The sequence below is a fragment of the Pongo pygmaeus genome, chromosome 3 (genome assembly GCF_028885625.2).
Source record: "Pongo pygmaeus isolate AG05252 chromosome 3, NHGRI_mPonPyg2-v2.0_pri, whole genome shotgun sequence".
NCBI classification, from domain to species: Eukaryota; Metazoa; Chordata; class Mammalia; order Primates; family Hominidae; genus Pongo; species Pongo pygmaeus.
Genome location: NC_072376.2, coordinates 119143462 through 119166109, shown reverse-complemented (window position 1 = coordinate 119166109; position 22648 = coordinate 119143462). Strand labels below are relative to the sequence as shown.

Genomic DNA, 22648 nt, shown 5'->3' with positions numbered 1-22648 from the left:
CCAATAACATCAAAATTTTTAACTTAAGAAATGTTAATAAGTGAGCATTAACATTTTGAGTTTTTCAATTAATTTTCTTTAATATTTGGTTTTTGAAATCTCAAAAAGCTATTTTTTCTCTACTGTTTTCTGGGACTCAAACTCCCCATTTGGCAATTACTCATCTTCAAACATTAGCAAAACTCAAACTCCTAGTTTGTCATCAGTTTTGTTTTGTTTCCTTCTGTATATCGTCTCGTATTCAAAACAAAAAATATTAACACTAAGAAAACATAGAAGATTTTGTTAGTTCTGCTCAACCAGACTTTACTCAGCAGAACGTGGACACATTTTGATTAGGCATCTTTGATACATTTGTCAACTCTTCCTTCAGTTCTGGGACTGTTGATCCCTGCCTGTGTATTACCATCCATCACCCCTGTTCTTCAAAATGAACATATTTTGAAGAATTATGCCACCTAAGAAAAGTTACTCTGCTTCTTCTGTCAAGGGCCAAGAAAAGATCTGTAAGCCAGAAAAGAGGATTAGAGAGAAAGAAGAGAAAAATATTTGCTGTCACTGTTGAATGATAATCAGAACAAAGTACACATAAATAACATCTGAGGTTGAACTACTCTGGAAGGAAACGATATTGACCAAGTGAAAAGTGAGATCACTTAGTTGTCATATACGTCTCAATAGTTTTAAAATAATTTTAGAGAAACCGTTACTGAAAGGCAGCAAGGCAAGAATGCTTGGCAAATTGTTGGAGGTGCTTTATGCTTGCTTTGCTGTCATTAGTGCTTTTAATAACTGACTGGCCCGTAATGAATCTAACTTAACTTCACCTTCAAATAAGGTTTTCTGCCCCCACCACCTCTGCACTTTGAACGAATGTAAAAAGGCGCTCTTGTCCTCAATAAGTATTCCCTCCCCAGTCTCAAAGATTGACAGCTCACTGTGCATGTCCTCCTGTGACCCAACTGAATTCATCTTTCCCAAGTCCTATAACACAGGGGTACATTCATTTTTTTTCTCCTATATTCTGTGCTTTTATTAGCAGGAAAGTTTATATTAAAGAGTTTTCCATTTGTAGAGAATTTTGCTACTTAAAAATAAGTTTTCTTTCAAGTAAAATTTAAAAATAATAATGCTGAGCACTTACCATTATACTTGTTCTGGTATAATTATTAATAATGCCCCTTTTTATCTTCAAATGCATCCCAGGTTGGGTGATCAATTAGGTGGTCACCATATTTATATAGCACCTACTAAGTGTTCTATGCAATTTACTTAAGTTAACTCATTTAATCTTCACAATATCTCAATAAGATAGGTGATGGGCAGGCATGGTGGACCATGCTTGTAGTCCCATTATTTTGGGAGGCCAAGATGGGAGGATCACTTGAGGCCAAGAGTCTAGACCAGCCTTGGCAACATAGCGAGACCCCATCTATAAAAAAATTCTTAAAAAATAGCCAGGCATGGTGGCAAATGCCTGTAGTCCTAGCTACTTGGAAGACTAAGGTGGGAGGATCACTTGAACCCAGGCAATCAAGGCTGCAGTGAACTATGATTGTGCCATTGATTCCCTCCAGCCTGGGAGACAGAGTGAGACACTGTCTTTATTAAAAAAAGGGTGGGGATGGTATTAATAGATTAACTGTTGCTATTGCATTTAATAGGTGGGTAAATCAAAGCACAGGGTGGTTAAGTAAATTGCCTAAGATGAAACAGAAATAAGCAGAGAAGATAGAATTCAAACTCAAGCAATCTGGTTCCATATATCTGCAGTCTTATTCCTCGTGCTATTTTGTACTGCATAAAGTCTGATATTTGTTCTGTTTTTCTCTTTTGATATATTTTTTAAAGTCGCTGTGGTCATAAAGACAACCTTTGGGTATCCCCTAGAAACAATTTGTACCCAAACTTAGGCCCCCAAAAGCTCTGGCACCTGGGGAGGTTTTGGTCCAAACCTTCGAAATTGGTCATCTGAATAAGAACCTTAGTAAATGGAAAAAGAAAGGTATGAAAGAAAGAATGGGGTGGGAGAGGGAAGAAGAAAGGCACAAGTACCTTCATCAGACATCATTGCAGGAAACCAAGGATATATCCTCCCTGGAGCCATGTTGTAAAAAATGGGTGGTGGAAATCAGAGAAGAGGGTGAGTTGACATTTGGAATTTGGATATGACTGAATTGCACAGCAAAAAGAAAGATTCTCATGTTTAGGTAAAGATTATGATGTTTGAGCCAGGAAAGCATTCACTACAACAAGATACTTTATAAATCTGACTTTTAAAACAAAAGGAGAGAGAGCTCTGCTTTCACTCCCACCACTGGAAGCCAAGGCCATATTTCTCAGTCTCTGTCAAGAAACACCCAAATATGTCAGCTCTGAGGTCTTGAGTCTCTTAAACCTGTTGCAGAAAGACAGATTCATATCCAGAGACTTGTGTGAAGAGGACTTTGCAGTTTCTTTAAACTTGATCCAAGGAAGAATGAGTGCTATTCTGTTTCACTGAAATTCTTATCTTAGCCTCTTGAGCTCACATTTCCAGACTGCTTTGGAAGTGTTTCTGTAGATACTTAAAAGTCCAAGAAAGGCATGATGTCCTCTATTTTTCTCTAAGTCATATCTTCCCAAATCCTAATATACTGTTACAATTCAGTGTCCCCAGTTAATGTAAATAAAATAACACCACAATTATGTCTTAAAATGTTAGATATAATTTATTCAGGAGTATATAGCTTTTCAGTTTTATTTTAAACAATCTTATTTTGTGTATTTTTTAATAAATATTTTGTCTGATTTTTCTTCCTTGCCAGATTCAGTACAATTATTAATAATAACTGACAAGCGCATGGCACTGTGCTTGGAATTCAAACTTATTCTTAAACTTTAGACTTCATATTACCTTTTCAACACAATCATGAGGTGTGTTGAAGGTCGAGACCACCCCTGGGATTGGTGATTTGCTAGAAAGACTCATGGACTTCAGTATATAGTCATATTCATGGCTATGATTTATTACAACAAAAAGATACACTGAAAAATCAGCAAAGAGAAAAGGCACATGGGGTGAAGTCTGGGGGAAACCAGGAATGAGATTCTAGAATCGTCTCCCATTGGAACCACACAGGACATGCTTAAGTCCCCCATAATAAGTTGTGACAAGTGTGAAATATCTACCAGGGAAGCTTGTTAGAGACTCAGCACCAAAGTTTTTGTTTGGGGCTAGTCATGTAAGCACCCTCTGCCTGGCACATACACAAATTCCAGACTCCCAGTAGGGAAGGAGGAGTTCAGCACAAACCATATTGCTTGTACGAGCATTTTTGGCACAGTGAGACACTCTCATGAGGAAATGGTGGGAATTCTTTTGAAATCCAAGTTTTCAGATGCCAGGCAAGGGCCAATTTTGTAAGTACCCTTTCTAAGGATAGTAGTCAGGCTTGCTATGTTAACTCTTTTCTGCACATGTCTCAGAGTTTGGTTTTTCCACAGGTAAAAGTAACTTAAATAATTCAAATTATTTTCTCATAAACACGAGTTTATGGTTGGAACAAACTCCACTTATCCTATCTCCCAATCCAATATTTTTTCCAGTAGGTTATACAACTGTTCAGGAAAGTATCTCATATCTGAGTAATTAAGACTGTTCCAAATAAATTGAAGTGACTGATAATCAAGGGTGCAATTCTAGCTTTTTGTCCTTTATATATGAACTGGAAATAATAATGCCTTCTAAATTAGCCCTTTTCATTAAAACTTGCAACAATGATGGAAATATCTGGCAATCTATACTGTTCAACACAGTAGCCCCTAGTAATATGTGACTATTGAGCACTTGAAATGTGGCTAGTGTGAATGAGAAACTACTTAATTTTGTTTATTTTTAATGAATTTTAATTTCAATAGCCACCTGTGGCTAGTAGCTACCTAATGAAAGCACAGCCTCAGATAACTTAACTTACTTCATTAAAGCTAAGTACACTAAGATTCTTAGGTTGAATAGTTCCTGGAAAACCAGAGTTACCTTCTGATTTCTTGAGGGCCAAACCAATACCGCAATATGGTCCCACAAATGTTTTGATATCTTGTGGTCTTAATCCAAACTTCCAAAGTTTATTCAGAATAAAGAATATTCCATCACCATCAACTAGATTGTTTCTTATTAAGCATTATTTTTAAAATAACCTAGTGTATGGAGGTTGGCAATTGTTCATCTGCACAAATGGTACTGATTGACAGTCCTCAGGAAAAGGTGCCTGCCATTTTGTAAATATCAGCTCACATATCTTTACAGTTACTGGTAGTTATGCCAGAAAAGAGAGAAGGGAGAAAAGGCAAGAGCAGTAAAAGTATTTAATGAAACAGATAATAAATTTTAATTTACTCCAAATATTGTGTTTGGCAAATATAGTTTTACAATATTATATTGCAAAACTACGGTAGAAAATAATTTTGTTTATATGCAAAGCATAATAAAAGATGATAGCATATCAAGTAAGCAGGATCATTTTTTAAATATTAGTCAAAGCTCCATTTTTATTTTCTATGCCAATGTAAAAAATCACAAATTTTTCTTCAAGTTAGAAACCAAAAACAAAGGAATGACATCGTATGGCATATTCACTACTCCTGCATGGTATTATAAATCACACTCACTTTCCAAAAAAAGACTTCCTTAGCCCTGTTGGAAATGCTTCTGACATCAACCTCAAATTCTTTCTTATATTTTGTCTCTGGTTCAAAATGCAGAAGAGAAAAATAAAAACAAAATGGAGAAACTGAAGGTAAAAGAAAGGGCCTAAGATTGTTCTTCTGAGATTATTCTTCCTCACCAGAGTGAGGAAATGTTTCTATGAAAAAATATAGAAATATTGGTAGTGGAAAACAGGACTTCCAAAACTTATGAAGTGAATTTGGTAGCCTAAGGAGTAAATAAACTGAAGTTTACATAATGCAATATATTTTTAAGGGAGAGGAAGGAAAAATTATACAAATTAATGTTCACCCTATTGGTGCTAAGTTTGCTAATAACTGCAGTAGGGAATAAGAATAAAAAGGGAAAACATGACTAAATGTATTTTATTCTATGTATTCTTAAAGCCCTACAAAACAATATTACTCACATGAAAAATACTTTCTTACTAATTTTTCAGTATAGAAAGTGGCATTCAAAACTAGGAAGTTCAATTGTAATGACAGTCAAGTGGAATTTCATTTCTCACAGATGTAACACAATAGCATGTGGTATTAAAACCCAGAAATCTATGACAAGTGTTAGAAAAGCTGAGGTTAAAACCAAAATTCTTTACAGCAGAATTATTTAGAATATTTAATATGTTCCCATGTATTGTAAATACTCAAGAGAGATATTTGAGTATCATTCCTTGGTGAACTTTTATGGGTAAATAACTATATTTTTTCCTTTGGAGTATATTCAAGGACTAGTGTTCTACAAGAAACATTTTGGAAAACATTGTTCTTATTTAATAGTTCCAAATCATTTTCATTGCAAAAGACTTACAGCATCCTTTCTCATTTGCTGTATCTAGATATATTATCACAGAAGAAAAGTAAACATACAGCTAAGAAAGCTGTTGCATGTGTCCCTGAATGAAAACTTGCCCTATTAATTATGAGTTGGAAATCACTTAATGTTTTCAGCATGGCCAATGACTAAAAAAAGAACCTTTTATTTGTAACAGTAGATAGTCTGATCCATAGCCATTAGGAGTGTGATATGGTTTGGCTCTGTGTCTCCACCCAAATCTCACCTTGAATTGTAATCCCCATAATCTCCATAATCCCCATGTGTCAAGGCAGAGACCAGGTGGCAGTAATTGAATCATAGGGGCAGTTTCCCCCATGCTGTTTTCATGTTAGTGAGTGAGTTCTCACAAGATCTGATGGTTTTGTAAGTGTCTAGCATTTCCCCTGCTTGTACTCACCCTCTCTCCTTCCTCTCTGTGAAGAGGTGCCTTCCACTATAATTTTCAGTTCCCTGAGGCTTCCCCAGCCATGTTGAACTGTGAGTCAATTAAACCTCTTTTCTTTATAAATCACTCAGTCTCAGGTATTTCTTTGTAGCAGCATGAGAATGAACTAATACAGTAAATTGATACCACAGAGAGTGGGGTGCTGCTATAAAGATACCCAAAAATGTGGAAGTGACCTTGGAACTGGGCAGCAGGCAGAGATTGGAACAGTTTGGAGGGCTCAGAAGAAGACAGGAAGTTGTGGGAAAGTTTGGAACTTCCTAGAGACTTGCTGAATGCCTGTGAACAAAATGCTGATAGTAATATGGACAATAAAGTTCAGACTTAGGTGGTCTCAGATGGAGATGAGGAACTTCCTGGGAACTGGAGTAAAGGTGACTCTTGCTATGCTTTAACAAAGAGACTGGCAGAATTGTGCCCCTGCCCTGGAGATTTGTGAAACATTGAACTTGAGAGAGATTATTTAAGGTATCTGGCAGAACAAATTTCTAAGCAGCAAAGTGTTCAAGAGGAAGCAGAGCATAAAAGTTTGGAAAATTTGCAGGCTGACAACGGTATAGAAAAGAAAACCCATTTTCTGGGGAGAAATGCAAGCCGGTTGCAGAACCTTGCATAAATAATAAGGAGTTGAATGTTAATCATCAAGACAGAGGGGAAAATGTCTCCAAGGCATGTCAGAGAACTTCATGGCAGCCCCTCCCACTGCAGGCCTAGAGGCCTATTAGGGAAAAATTGTTTCCTGGGGTGGGCCCACGGTCCCCCTGCTCTGTGCAGCCTTGGGACAAGGTGATCTGCATCCCAGCTGCTTCAGCTCCAGCCCTGGGTAAAAGGGGCTAAGGTACAGCTCAGGCCATTGTTTCAAAGGGTGCAAGCCCCAAGCCTTGGCAGCTTCCATGTGGTGTTTGGCCTGCAGGTGCACAGAAGTAAAGAACTGAGGTTTGGGAACCTCCACCTAGATTTCAGAGGATGTATGGAAATGCCTGGAGGTCCAGGCAGAAGTTTGTTGCAGGGGTGGAGCTCTCATGGAGAACATCTGCTAGGACAGGGCAGAAGGGAAATGTGGGGTCAGATCCCCCACACAGAGTTCCCACTGGTGCACTGCCTAGTGGAGTTGTGAGAAGAGGGCCACCATCCTCCAAACCCCAGAATGGCACATCCACTGACAGCTGGCATGGTGCACCTGGAAAAGCCACAGGCACTCATGCCAGCCTGTGAAAGCAACTGGGAGGGGGGCTATACCCTGCAAAGCAGAGCTGCCCAAGGCCATGGGAGCCCACCACTTTCATCAGGGTGATATGGATGTGAGACATGAAGTCAAAAGAGATCATTTTGGAACTTTAAGGCTTAACGACTGCCCTACTAGATCTCAGACTTGCATGGGGCCTGCAGCCCCTTTGTTTTAGCCAATTTCTCCCATTTTGAACAGGTGTATTTACCCAATGCCTGTACCTCCATTGTATCTAGGAAGTAACTAACTTGCTTTCGATTTTACAGGATCCTAAGTGAAAGGGACTTGCCTAGTCTCAGATGAGACTTTGAATTTGGACTTTTGGGTTAATATTGAAATGATTTAAGACTTTGCGGGACTGTTGAAAGGGCATGATTGTGTCTTGGAATGTGAAGACAGGAGGTTTGGGAGGGACCAGGGCTGGAATGATACGGTTTGGCTCTGGGTCCCCACCCAAATCTCACCTTGAATTGTAATAATCCCCATGTATCAAGGGCAGGACCAGGTGGAGGTAATTGGATCATGGGGGCCATTTCCCCCATGCTGTTCTCATGATAGTGAGTGAGTTCTTACAGATCTGATGGTTTTATAAGCATCTGGCATTTCCCCTGCTGTCACCCATTCTCTGTCCTCTGAAGAGTCGCCTTCCAGCATGGTTTTCAGCTTCCTGAGGCTTCCCCAGCCATGTGGAACTGTGAGTCAATTAAACCTCTTTTCTATAAATTACCCAGTCTCAGGTATTTCTTCATAGCAGCAGGAGAATGAACTAATACAGAACCTGACAACATTTTCTGCCCAATCTACAAAATCAAAAAATATGGCAATAATTGCTTATAAATGACTGTGACATATGTAAATTATGTAAAGAGGTCCTGATAGATACATCATGTGTGGCAGAAACTGAAAAACTGTTTACTAAATCATTTCCCCTTTTGCATATTTAGAAAACTAGGATACATTTTCCATTTTCCTTTGCATTTGTGTATCATCTGACTAATTTCTAACCAATTAAATGTGGATAAAATAATGTATATAATTTGTAGGGTTGGCCAAATGATCACACACTCTCTTCCTTAATTTACCAATAGGAGATGACACCCAGAAAGGCCTTGGAAAACATGAGTTAAACAAGTCTCCCTCAGCCTGGGTCCCTGAATGTTTGCTCCCTCTAATTTTGTGTGGAGCAGAATCCACCATCTATAACCACCATCTCTTATTGAACTTTATATGAAAAAGAGAGAAATAATTTTATTAAGTCACTGAGATCTCCGGGTTATTCTGTTTATAGTATCTAGCACTACTTTAATGACCAAAGAAGGGTATGGGGTTGTTTGGACAAAACAGTAGCCTTGCTGAATTTAATTAAATTTCTTTTAAATTTTACCACATATTTTAATTTTTTTTATCATGCTTCATATCTCTGTTTACTTATTGTTCATATCTTTGGAGAGGCAATGAGAAAAAAGCAATGCATGTGGAGTGAGAAAGCCTGCCTTTTGATCTCAACTACTTACTAGCTGTGATTTTGAGTATGTGACTTTCACTTAACTGTCTGTCCCTGAATCATCTTTGACAGCTTGATTCCCTTTTCTAAAACACACTAACCTCCCCACCTCCCACCACCTTCACACACACACCTCACCCACAAACACATTCCTAATGCATCCATTATGCTCTTTTGGACCTTTGACTCAGACCACATCTCCTGGGCCATAAAACAAACCACAACAAATTCAAAAGAATTTAAGTAATATGGAATGTAACTTTTGACCATAATGAAATCACACAAAAGATGAAAAAATGAAGGTCAACAGGAAAATCTCCAAACACGCAGAAATTAAACAACATACCTCTAAATGATTCATCAGTCAAAGAGAAATTGTCAAAGGAAATTTTTTAATGCATATCATTGAATAAAAATGAAAAAACATCATATCAAAGTATGTGAGATGCAGCTAAGCCAGTAGTCAGGGAGCTATTTATAGCACTAAGTAAGTACATTAAAAACAAACAAAGGTCACAATTTAATAATCTAAGTTTCACTTCAAAAAACTAGAAAAGAAAGAGCAATGTAAAGCTGAAACAAATAGTGGTAAAGAAATTTTATAAATAAGAGCAGAAATAAATACAATTGAAAATAGGTAAAACTAGAGGTAATCAATAAAACTAAGAGCTGGTTCTTTAAAAAGGATCAAAAAATTGATAAACCTGTAGCAAGACTGACAAAATAAAAAAGAGAAGATTCAAATTACCAAAATTAAAAATGAAATGAGTGACGTTATTATAAATCTTGCAGCTATTAAATGAATAATATGGGAATACCAAGAATGACTTTATGCTCATACATTTGACTACTTAGAAGAAATGAACTAATTTATTGAAAACCACAAATTACTAAAACTTAGCCAATATGAAATACATAATCTGACTAGTTTTATAAACATTAGATAATAAATTGAATTTGTAATTAAAAAGCTCCCAAGAAAGTAACTTTTATTCCAGATGGTTTCACTAGAGATTCTATCAAACATTTAGAGAAAAATTAACACCAATTTTACACAGTCTCTTCTGGAAGATAGAAGAGAGAACACTTCCCAACTCATTTTACAAGGATAGTGTTACTATGTACAAAAAGCAGACCAAAAAAGGTAAAAAAAAAAAAGTTATTGATCAATATCTCTTGTGAACTTACACATTAAAACAAATTATCAGCAAAGTAAATCTGAAAATGTATAGGAAGAATTAGGCTGGTTGCGATGGCTCACACCTATAATCCCAGCACTTTGGGAGGCTGGGGTAGGTGGATCACTTGAGCCCAGTAGTTCGAGACCAGCCTGCACAATATGGTGAAACCCTGTCTCTACAAAAAAATAAAAATAAAAAATTAGCCGGGCATGGTGGTGCACGCCTGTGGTTCCAGCTATGCTGGAGGCCGAGGTGGGAGTATGGCTTGAGCCCAGGAGACAATAAGCCATGATCACACCACTGCACTCCAGTCTGGGTGACAGAGCTAGTCCCAAAAGAAAAAGAGAAAAAAAGAAAAAGAAAAGAAAAGAAAAAGAGAAAGAAATGAAATGAAATGAAAAGAAAAGAAAGGGAGGGATAGAGGGAGGGAGGGAAGGAAGGAAGCAGAAAGAAAGAAAGAAAGAAAGAAAGAAAGAAAGAAAGAAAGAAAGAAAGAAAGAAAGAAAGAAAGAAAGAAAAAGAAAGAAAGAAAGAGAAAGAGAAGAGAAGGAGGGAGGGAGGGAGGAAGGAAGGAAGGAAGGAAGGAAGGAAGGAAGGAAGGAAGGAAGGAAGAAGGAAGGAAGGAAGGAAGAAGGAAGGAAGGAAGGAAGGAAAGAAGGAAGGAAGGAAGGGATTATACACTATCACCAAATGGGATTTATTCCAGGTATGCAAGACTGGTTCAACATTCAAAAATTAATCACTGTAACCTGGTTACAACAAGGTAAATTCAAAAGATCATATAATTATATAACCTTATTATATGCAGAAAAGGCATTTGATAGAATCCAACACCCATTAATCATAAAAACTGCCAGTCAAGTCAAGAATAAAGGGATTTTCCCTCAACTTGATAAAGAGAATCTAAAAAATGCTAGGTCATACTTAATGGTGAAAGACAGAATGTTTTTTCCCTAAAATCGGGTACATAGGAAGGATCTCTGTTTCACCACTCTTATTCAACGTAATACCGCAAATTCCAGCCACCACAGTAAGGCAAGATAATGAATAAAAGATGTGCATATTAAAAAGAAAAAGATAAAACTGTTTCAATTTGCACATGACTTAACTGTTCACATAGAAAATCTCAAGAACTCTACTAAAAATGCTCATATAGACCTATGGATATCATCTAAAACTATCTTCTAGGTACAGAGATACTAGCAAATAGCCCTTCCCTTTACCCTTCCTCTTGTCCCTCTTCCACCATCCCAGTGACTAAGTATAGGACTATGCCTAGCTCCAAAAGGTGGATTAACAAAGGTCACTCCCAGAAGACAGTTCTCATTAAAAACTAACAAAAGGACATTCATAAAGGGATTGTTTTACTACTCTACTTTTAACACACTTTGAGCATTAGGACTTGTTTATCCTTTAATACCCAACAATATTAATAAAAATCCACATATAGAGCAATGATTAGACCAACTGAACTAGTGTAAATGATGCGCATAGAACCCTTCTCCCTGCATACTTCCTAGAAATACTAGATGTTTCAAATAGGACATAAGTCTTCCACTCTATACACAGTAGCATTGAATAAATGATGCATATATATAACACAGGTTATAATTTGAAAGTGTTTTCTAAAAATAAACATTATGGCCTAAAACCCTTCCCCTTTCTACTTTATCAACCCAGTGGACAGGTATAAACATCTGTAGTACTTAGAGGGGATTTTAACAATTACACTTCTGTATTTTCAGTAACCGTCTTCCCTGTGAATTTCAACACAAAGTGTACTCCCATGTATTACTTTACTGACTGTCCTTTTGTCACACACTGACAACCTCTGTAACATCTAGAAAGACTAGATGTTGTAAATTAGGACTTGTTTGTTTGCTTATATACACTACATACACAGCACTGTAAAAGGAAATGCAGACATAAGAGCCAATGGTCACTTGTGCTTCGCCATAAACACACTGGTACAAAACTCTTTGCACTTTCTACTCCTCCTTCCTCCTTGAACCAGCACAAATATGTGTACTGATCAGAGAAGTGGTTTGATTAATTTTTAAAAGACAATATTTCATGTGAATCAAAAGGATATCTGCAAAGTGTGTTATTCACTACCTCTATTTTTAACAATTTTGTGCACTTCTAAACATCTGGAAAGACTGAATGTTTTAAATAAGGATTTCAGTTTGTCCACAGTATACAAAGTAGTGTTGAGTAAACCTGTGTTTATTGTGGACAAAGCTCATTATTTTGCAACATCTAAGCTTTATAAATGTCCTGAGGTGACAATGTAGGTTAAAAAGTAGAGCTAGTGAATTAGCAATTTATAAATATATTTTTGTTATAATTGATAGAAAAGATGCACCTTGGACATGAAATTGTTAAACCACTTCTGAGCAGTGTATATCAAGACTTGCTCACTAGGTTGGCAGCAGAAGGGCACAAGGACATATAAAGGGAAAAATGTATACAGATGTATATATATTTACATTTTGACAATAGCCATTGATGTATGTGCAATTCTTTTGGCTGTGCTATGGGAATAGGTTAAGTAATTCAATGACAACACACCTTCTTGCTAATATTTTAATTGTATAGATTTGCTAATGAATTCTCTAAGAAACATTATACTTAATGTATTTTGTTGCTGTATGTTTCATTATATATATACACACACATACATATACATATTTTTTTTTTTTTTTGTCAAAACAGGGTTTCTCCATGTTGGCCAGGTTGGTCTCAAACTCCTGGCCTCAAGTTGAGCCACCTGCCTCAGCATCCCAAAGTTCTTGGATTACAGGTTACATCTCACTTTAAATTGAGCATTAAGGGAATGTGGTATTTAAATCAGAACTCTGCCAATGCTTTTATCTACAGGCATGTTGTCATTTTTGTCGTCTATGAAATTTTGGCCCAAGGAAGGCAGGATTACATTTTTTTTCTAAAATAGGTATAGTTGGTGAGTTGGTGCAGTGTATTCTTGGCTATCGAAATACTCATATAGCTTTGGGATTTCAAACTGGTAAATGTTCATGATGTGTGAAAAAGCATGATACATACTGTATGATCTCAATCCCATAAAATAGGATATTTTGTCTACATACACACAGGACAGAAGGACATGTCAAACTGTAGACCACTTGTTATCATGGAGGACTTTGTTCTTTGCCTCTTGTGTTTTTCAGTTTCCTGAAATGCACATATTAACTTTTAAAAAACAAATTTTTTTAAAAAAAAAAGAAAACCCCAAAAGCTTTACAGAAAAAAAAATTCATTTAGCAAGGTTGCCGAATACAATATCAACACACACACACAAAGTGTATATTTCTGTTAATGAATTAACATTGAAAAGAAGAAAATCAAAATTTAAAACAGAATACTATTTCTAATCATTCCAAAGAAATGAAATACTAAAGTATACACTGAACAAACCTGTATAAAAATTATATGCTGAAAATTACAAAACACTAATGTAAAAAATCAAAAAAGTACTAAATAAATGAAGAGATACACCATATTCATGGATTTGAAGGCTCACATAATAAAGATGTCAATTCTTCCCCAAACTGATCTATAGGCTTAATGTAATTCCTATCAAAGTCCCAGCAAGGTTTTGGCACACACAGCCAAGCTTGTTCTCAATCATGACAAAAAAAAAAAGTGGGAGGGAATACTCTGACATTTAGGCTTTCCATATAGCTACAGCTAAGAATGACAGTGCAGTATTGACGGTTGGATAAACATGTAGATCAACAGAACAGAACAGAGAACTCAGATCCACACAAATTTTTTTTTACAATGGTGCAAAAATAATTCAAAGGGGAAAAAACAGTCTTTTCAACAAATGGTGCTGGAGCAATTGATAGGCAGAAAAATGAACCTAACCTAAACCTCACACCTATAAAAAATTAATTGAAAGTATATAATGCTCTTATATTTAAAATGTTAAATTATAAAACTTGTCAAAAAAAAGCATGAAAAAATCTTCAGGACCCAGGGTTAAGCAAGAAGTTTTTAGACTTTACACCAAAAGGACACTCCAAAGAGGAAAACTTGTTAATGAGTTCTCATCAAAATTAAAAATGTCAGTCGTGTAAAAGACCATAAAAATAGGATGAAAAGACAAGCTACAGACTGGGAGAAAATATTTGCAAACCACATGTCTGACAAAAGAATAGTATCCAGAATATACAAAGAATTATGAACACTCAATTGTAAAAGAAAAAAAATTAACAATCCAACTAGAAAATGCGCAAGAGACATAAACTGGCATTTCACCAGAGGATATATAGATGATAAATAAGTATATGAAAAAATGTGCAGCATGATTAGCCATTAGGAAAATCCAAATTAAAACTACAATGAAATACCACTACACACCTATGAGAATAGCTAAAATAAAAATTACTGACAAGACTAAACACTGGCAAGGATGTGGAGAAACTGGATCACTCATACATTGTTCATATGTATGAATGGGAAAGTAAAATGGTGCAGTTACTCTTAAAAGGTTAAGCAATTTCTTATGAAATAAAATGTGTACTTACTATATAAACTAGAAATTTCACTCTTGGGCATTTATTACAGATAAATGAAAATTTATATTCACACAGAAAACCTACACATGAATGTTCATTGCAGTTTTATTTTTAATAGTTAAAAAGTAGATGCCGGGCACAGTGGCTCATGCCTGTAAGCCCAGCACTTTGGGAGGCCAACGCGGGCAGATAACAAGGTCAGGAGATTGAAACCTTCCTGGCTAACATGGTGAAACCCCGTCTCTACTAAAAATAAAAATAAAAAATTAGCCAGGCATGGTGGCATGCACCTGTAGTCCCAGCTACTTGGTAGTCCCAGCTACTCGGTAGTCCCAGCTACTCGTGAGGCTGAGGCAGGAGAATCAGTTGAACCCAGGAAGTGGAGGTTGCAATGAGCCGAGATTGTGCCACTGCACTCCAGCATGGGTGAAAGAGTGAGACTCCGTCTCAAAAAAAAAAAAAAAAAGAGGTAGAAAAAACTCTGATATTATTTTACAAGTGAATGGTCAACAAACTGTGGTACATCGATACCACGTAATATTACTCAGTGATAGAAAAGAATGAACTAGTGATACTTGCAACAACTTAGATGAATCTTGAGAGTTTATGCTGAGCAATAAAAAATAAGCCCAAAAGATTATATACTGTATAATTTCAAATACACATACATGTATTTATGCATATACATCTATATATGGATATATATTTTTTTAAATGATAAAATTTTAGAAAAAGAGAGTATATTAATGGTTGCTAGGGTTTACGGACGGAATTGGGTAGGGGTGAGAGAAGAAAGGGGTCAGGAAAGGATGAGAGCAAAGCAGGTATAGTTATTAAAGAACAGCCAACAGGAGGGATCCTAGTAATGGCGGAATGGTTCTGTATCTTGATAGTGGTGAGGGATACATGAACATACACGTGTGATAAAATTATATAAAATTAAATGCACCCACACACACACAAATGAATACAAGTAAAACTGGTCAAATTTAAATAAGATCAGTGGATTGTATCCATATCAACAATATCCCAGTTGTGATATTGTGTCATAATTTTGCAAGATGTTACCACTGGGTAAAGGGTACATGGACTTACTAAGTTTTATTTCTTACAATTGTATGTAAATCTACAAATTTCTTTTAGCTTTTTTTTTTTTTTAATGGAGTTTCATTCTTGTTGCCTGGGCTGGAGTGCAATGGTGCAATCTCAGCTCACTGCAACCTCCGCCTCCCAGGTTCAAGCAATTCTCCTGTCTCAGCCTCCCAAGTAGCTGGGATTACAGGTATGCACCACCGTGCCTGGCTAATTTTTTTTTTTTTCGTATTTTTAGTAGAGACAGGGTTTCACCATGTTGGCTAGACTGGTCTTGAACTCCTGACCTCAGGTGATCCACCCGCCTCGGCCTCCCAAAGTTCTGCAATTACAGGTGTGAGCAACTGTGTCCAGCCAATCTACAAATTTCTTAATCAAAATTTCAATTCATAAAAAGCACTATCTTGTTACTAATAGTCACTGTTACTCTACCACCAAATCAGCAACACCTAGACTGACCAACCATCTCAGTTTGGCTAAGACTAAGGGATTTCCTGGGGTGCAGCACTTTCTGTTTTAAGACCGGGGTAATCCCTATGTAAAAAACCCTAAATATTCCATGCACAAAATACAAATAAATAACGTTAGCGATAATGATCAAAGGCAGCAAAGCAGCAGGATACAAAATCAACTGAAAAAATCAGTTGTGTGTCCATGCACTAGCAATGAACAATCTAAAAATGAAATTAAGAAAACAATTCCCTATATAATAGCATTAAAAAGAATAAAATACTGGCTGGGCACGGTAGCTCACACCTGTAATCCCAGTACTTTGGGAGGCCGAGGCTGATCGATCACCTGAGGTCAGGAGTTCCAGACAAGCCTGGCCAACGTGGTGAAATCCTGTCTGTACTAAAAATACAAAAAATTAGCTGGGTGTGGTGGCACATGACTGTAATCCCAGCTACTCGGGAGGCTGAGGCAGGAGAATTGCTTGAACCTAGGAGGCTGAGGTTGCAGTGAGCTGAGATCATGCCACTGCACTCCAGCCTGGGTGACAGAGTGAGACCCTGTCTCAATAATAATAATAAAATACTTAGGAATAAATTTAACCAAGAAGGTGAAAGATATACACTGAAAACCAGAAAACCTTGCTTAAAGAAATTAAAGAAGACAGATAAATGGAATATATCTGATACTGATAGATTGAAAGAACTGATACTGTTAAAATGTCCTTACTACCCAAAGCAATCTACAGATTGAATGTAATTCTTATCAAATCCCAATGGCATTTTTTTGCAGAAATATAAAAAAAATCTATTCTAAAATTCACTTAGAATCTCAAGGAATACCAAATAGCCAAGATAATTTTAGACAAGAAGAACAAAGTTGGAGTACTCACACTTCTGATTTCAAAGCACATTACAAAGCTACAGTAATCAAAACAGCATAGTGTTTGCATAAGACAGATACACAAACCCAATATAACAAAATAGAGAGCCTAGAAATAAGTCTTTTCTTGTGTATGGTCAAATGATTTTAAACAAGGGTGCCAAGACTACTCAATTGGGAAAGGACAGTCTCTTTGACAAATGGTGTTGGGAATACTGGATATCCACATGCAAAAGAATGAGGTTGGACCCTTAGCCAGCACCATATACGAGAATTAACTATTTGCAACCTTCCCTGGCCTCCACCTTTCTCCAGAAAGAGCTAGGTAGACAATCCTTCCTCTTTACTCTCTGAACTTATGGAGATGGTAACTTTGTTTTTCAATAAAAATACAGACAGACAGAGATAGATAAACAGATAAATAAATAATCTCCTACTGGACTGTGAACTCTTACAGGAAGAAGAGTCTTTATTGCTCATGTTTGTATTACCAGTTCACAACATGATTGTTGAATGAATAAGTATATGAATTGAGGCAAATTAGAATCAAAGTATCAAAAATAAGTAGAATTTCCTCTATAAAGGATTTTCCACATCTACCTCTAGATATAACAACTACTCTTACATACTCTATCTTCTATGACAAGTAAGGTAAGTTTTAGAGGATCTCAAGGCTAATTTTCCGAGATGCATTTCATAGAGCAAATATATGGCTGGACACAGCTGGATGAACAAACTGGACTCTTCTCACCCTTCCCTGCCCCATCCTGTGACAAAAATTGTAATGTTGTACCTTCTCCTTTGCCTACATTTTCCTTCCACATTCTGTAAAATGATTAGACCATATTATGAATTAATCACTTTCCAAATTTCCTGTTCTTAAAAAATTAAAAAGTGTGGTTTCAGTTAGAAAAAACAACAGAAAAAAATTGTCTCATTTTTTACAAAAGTTGAATATGAGTTTAAAATTTCTTATGATCAAATTCTATAAACAGAAAAGTTATTCCTTCAGGGCTCAGGGCTTACATTCTGCCTCTGAATCAGGTTAGAATTAATGGCTAGTGTTTTTTCTTAATCCTATAGAATTATTTCTTTAAATGACATGCTATTAGACTCTTACCAGCCAGATCTTAGGTGAGGACTTTTTAAATTTCACAATCTGATAATAAAATGGAATTATAAAAAAGATTCAATTTGGAGTTTTTTATTTAACTCCCTATTAAAAATGTGTAAAATCACTTTTTTCTTTTGTTAAACTTTAGAAAAGGTACCAGAATTTTTGCTTGATACATAACATAATGAATATATCAAGGCCAATGGTATCAGAGAAATATGATTATAAACCTAAAACCTACCCCAAATCTCAAATCTATAAATTGCAAATCTACCACTAATTAGCTGTTGACCCCAAGGAAATTTATTCACCTTAGTTGGACCTCTATTTCTTCATCAATAAAATATATTTGATAATATCAATAATATTATTATGAAAAGTGCTATAGTACACATAAAGCATATAGCACAGTGCTTAGCACAATAGATGAATATTATATTTTATTAAATTTTACTAAGACTCATGTACCGGGAACTAAATTTCCTAATAAAAAAATGACTAACAGAAATAAACTGTCAACAGCTGAAACAGGGATGAATATATTATGTGCCATTTTTGTTTTATCTTGACATTAATTGGCTGAAATAGTGCCATATAGTCAATACTAATTTTTTTATTACCACTGTTTTAAAAATAACTGACAGAATATTTTAGTTTACATGTCAAGAGGAAAAACCAACTGGCTATTCAAAGTGACTGTCATGTTTCCAAACTGTATTTTAAAAGCCTATCCAATTTGAATTTGCATTTTATTCATTTTGTTTTAGAGCACAAAAGTAAAAGCTTTAATATAATCAGTAACAACTCTCTTTCGAGCCCAAAATTACTGTCCTTTGCCTTCTTGTATTACAGCAAAAGTTTATTAACTTTTCAGGCTCTTGAGTGTACTGGATATATTGCCAATACTGGCCTCAAAAATAGTCTGCTTCAGTTTGTACCTTAATATTAACACATGATAATGATAAACCTGGGGAGTAGGGGGATAGAGAGAGAGAGAGAGCGAGAGAAACAGCCCTAGAGAAATTTGGTGGATTTCTTGACCTTACTTTGGCAACTTGAAAAGAAAACTTTGGGGATTTGAAGTTTTGTTCCAGGGAACTTACGTGTGCTGAGGCTGATACTTGGGATTCTGAGCCATTCCCTCCAGCAGTTAAATATGTTTGAAGAATTGTGGCTCTCTCATGACACAACAACTTTAAAAAATAAAGAGAAACAGGATTTTAACTAAATAAGAAAATATTTACTACTCATTTTTAAGAAAAGGAAGTGTTTTGAAATAATCTTGAAAAACAACTGTATATCAAATTATTTATTTTTTACAAAGAATTCCACACTATCATTCTGTCAGAGAAGTGATAGTTCTCTTTAGGATAAGTGGAAGCATAGCTACTTGGTGTCAAATATCTACAAATACGCTATTAAAAATCAGATTGTCAGAGCTCATTAGTTAGGGTCCTACTTCTCTAACATGAAGTTCTATATTTGTTTTCTACCAGTAATACTTTCTCTCCTTCAATGCTTCCGGAGCTACAGAAAGAATAAAACATGTACAAGACCAGGACTCTGTCATTAACCTCTAATACATCCTAAAAACACATTATAAATATCTGTCTTTTATTTTGCATGTGCATAGCAGACCTGAATCCCAAGAGAGTAGAAGGCACATAACAGGGAACACACATGCACAAATCCTCTAAAATATGTTTACAACCACACTATCATTCCACCATTTTTACTGCAACTCTTGGAACACCTTCAGTCCAAACCCTGGTGTAGTCATAGGCGTAATTCCATGTTAAACTTTGTTCCAAAACCAGATATGGCAGTGTTGGCTCCTAACTAGTTGTTCTAGTTACATATATTCCCATGAAATGCTGGTATTCCACTAGCTAAGTGGATCCAAATGCTTCAGAAAGTATTGAATTTTTTTTCAGGTCAGAGGAGTAGGGGGAGAACTGCTAACAAATAGAATTTTCTCTATGTTTCACATTCCTCAGCTGTTTTTTCATATACCTTTGGAAACTAATATTTATCTACTGTGATATTCTCACCATATTGATCCTTTTAGCAGTTTCTGGAATAAGCTACATTTTCTTTTATACTTCTTCATCTTTGCACACACTATTCCCTTTCCCCAAAATGTTCTATTTTCCTTTCTTATTTTCCCACCCTTTCTTGTTCTAGTAAAATCCTTCCCATTCTTCAAGTGACAGAATAGATGCTGTTTTACCCCAGCCTCCTTTTCTGACCAAACCCTTCATCACCACAAGTGTGGTTCAGCTATCTGTCTCAGATGTTCATTGGACCGGATGTATCTGTATATTGCAGCATGATTCTTCTGTGATGTTACTACCTGCTTACTGCGGTTTTCAACAGATGGCAAGCTCCAAGGTGATACTGAGGAGTGGTGTCCTCAAGAGCTATTTATATAATACAGTCACTCAGTCATGTGATACAGTGGTCTTTTAAGAGAGATTTGTTGGGCCAGGCAGGGTGGCTCATGCCTGTAATCCCAGCATTTTGGGAGGCCGAGGCGGGCAGATCACGAGGTCAGGAGTTCAAGACAAACCTGAAGTACATGGTGAAACCCTGTCTCTACTAAAAATACAAAAATTAGCCGGGCATGTTGGGACACGCCTGTAATCCCAGCTACTCAGGAAGCTGAGGCAGGAGAATTGCTTGAATCTGGGAGGCGGAGGTTGCAGGGAGCCAAGATTGCACCACTGCACTACAGCCTGGGCGACAGAGTGAGACTCCATCTCAAAAAAAAAAAAAAAAAAGAGATGTTTGTTGAATGACATGAAAGAGTGCTAAGAGATGACAAAACAACTGAAGAAACTGCAGTTTAATCTTTTTTTTAAAAGTTGGAAAGAATTGATCATTCAACAGCTTTTCCTCCATAGATGCCTGTGATCATAATCTTTATATTGCATACAAATTCTATTATTCTTCTTCTCCTGGGAAAATTGCTCTAAATGTAATTTAAAACACAATTGCCTGGGATTCAACCACACGAAGAAGTTTTGGAAAACACTAGCACTGTTCATTTTTGTTTTTTTTATTCTTTGGCTCCGCTATCAACTCTGTCCTAGGTACACTTCTATCTGACTCTAGCTGCTTTCATAACTTTCAAATATATAAAAACTAACAGAAAAGATGAGATACTTTTAACCACAGAACTCTGACATTCTTATAAGTAGCCTTATTCGTATTTTCAGCCTCAACTGCAAACTCTTTAGAAAGAATAAGCTACGTAGGGTAAAACTAAGAACTGGAGTCATACAAGATCATCATCATAGTTGCATATCATGCCATCTTAACTTCTCTATTCCTCCCAGGAAGAAATTTCAAATAACTCTTTACATATTGAGGACACAAGTGGCAATATATTTTAAATAATGGTATCAGTATGTGTTATTATTGTTTGTTCCATTGGAGAAGAAACTATTTAAAATTTAATTTTTCTTTGTGAACCTGGAGAATTCTCCTTAAACATTTGGAAAGGGGCTTTTATTAAAGTGCCGCTTTAGTTGACATTAACAATAGCTACCAATATCACTCATTTTACACATGTGAGAACTCTGACCTGGGACCAATATGACTATTAAAATGCTTGAGGTGGTTTAGGAACATATTTCAGGAATGAGAATGAGACTGTTGGTGGTAGTGCTGGTAATGGTGTCAGTGGTGGTGATGATAATGGTGACTGAGGTCACAGTAGTGACAGTGATGTTGGTTAGTAGTGGCAGCAGTGTTAGTGGTTGTTGCTGACTGTAATGGCAATGTGGTAGTACCAATGACTGTGGTGATGGTGGTGGTAGTGGCAATAGTAATGAAGGGGTTATGTAAAAATGATGGTAGTGGTGGAGTGGTGACAGTGGTGGTAATGGTGGCAACATATTAGTGGTTCTTTGGGGCGGTGATGGTAATGGTGATGGTGGTGATTGTGGTAACATTGGTGGTAGTGGTGGTGATGGTGGTTATTATGGTGGCAATTATGATAGTGGCAGTGTGACAGTGGTGGTAATAGTAAAGGCAGTTATGGCATTTGTGGTTGCTTTTTGTGGTGGTGGCACTGGTAGTGATGTTCTTTCTGTGTACTATTTTAGAGACTTGACATAAAACTAAGAAGGGTGGCTTTGAGCAAGACTTTGACAGCTCTTCTCCATGGATATCCAAGAGAAATTTAAAAATCAATGAATACTAACAAAACTCTTCCATTTATAACCTATGTAATATGGTGCTTCAGGTCCTTGAGAAACATTTCTCCCTGAATGCCATGTGGCATCTGTCCTTCTCTCCTAAGCTTCAGACCACACATAGTACACTTTCATTCACCCCTTGCATTATTTGTATATAAAACAAACCAATTACCTTTTCATCTTAGAAACCTCCCCTGGTACCACTCTCACCATAGTTCACCAAGTATTTATCACAGTTGTAAACTATTTATTCATCTATTTCTCCAATAAATAAAAAAGGTCCTTGATGTCTGGTAAAAACTGTCTTTTCATTCTGTACTCCCAACATCTACCACAGTATGTAAATAAATGCCTCTTGAATACCTGCATGAAAGAAAGCATCTCCGTATAAGATGATGGGCCGAAGAGGAAAAGGTATATATTTTTTATCTTTGTAGTTTTCTATCTCCCAATGCTTCCTACATAGT

General features: G+C 36.4%; 1 long non-coding RNA gene across 1 annotated transcript; it reads right to left on the bottom strand.

Moving 5' to 3' along the window:
- Nucleotides 1-281: 281 nt before the first annotated feature.
- On the bottom strand, nucleotides 282-20161 carry LOC129034651 (uncharacterized). The gene is made up of 4 exons (XR_008501963.1): nucleotides 20031-20161; nucleotides 19083-19172; nucleotides 4651-4727; nucleotides 282-504 (listed from the first exon to the last, which is right to left on the bottom strand). It is a non-coding gene; the product is annotated as an uncharacterized LOC129034651 (long non-coding RNA).
- Between the last annotated feature and the right edge of the window lie 2487 nt (nucleotides 20162-22648).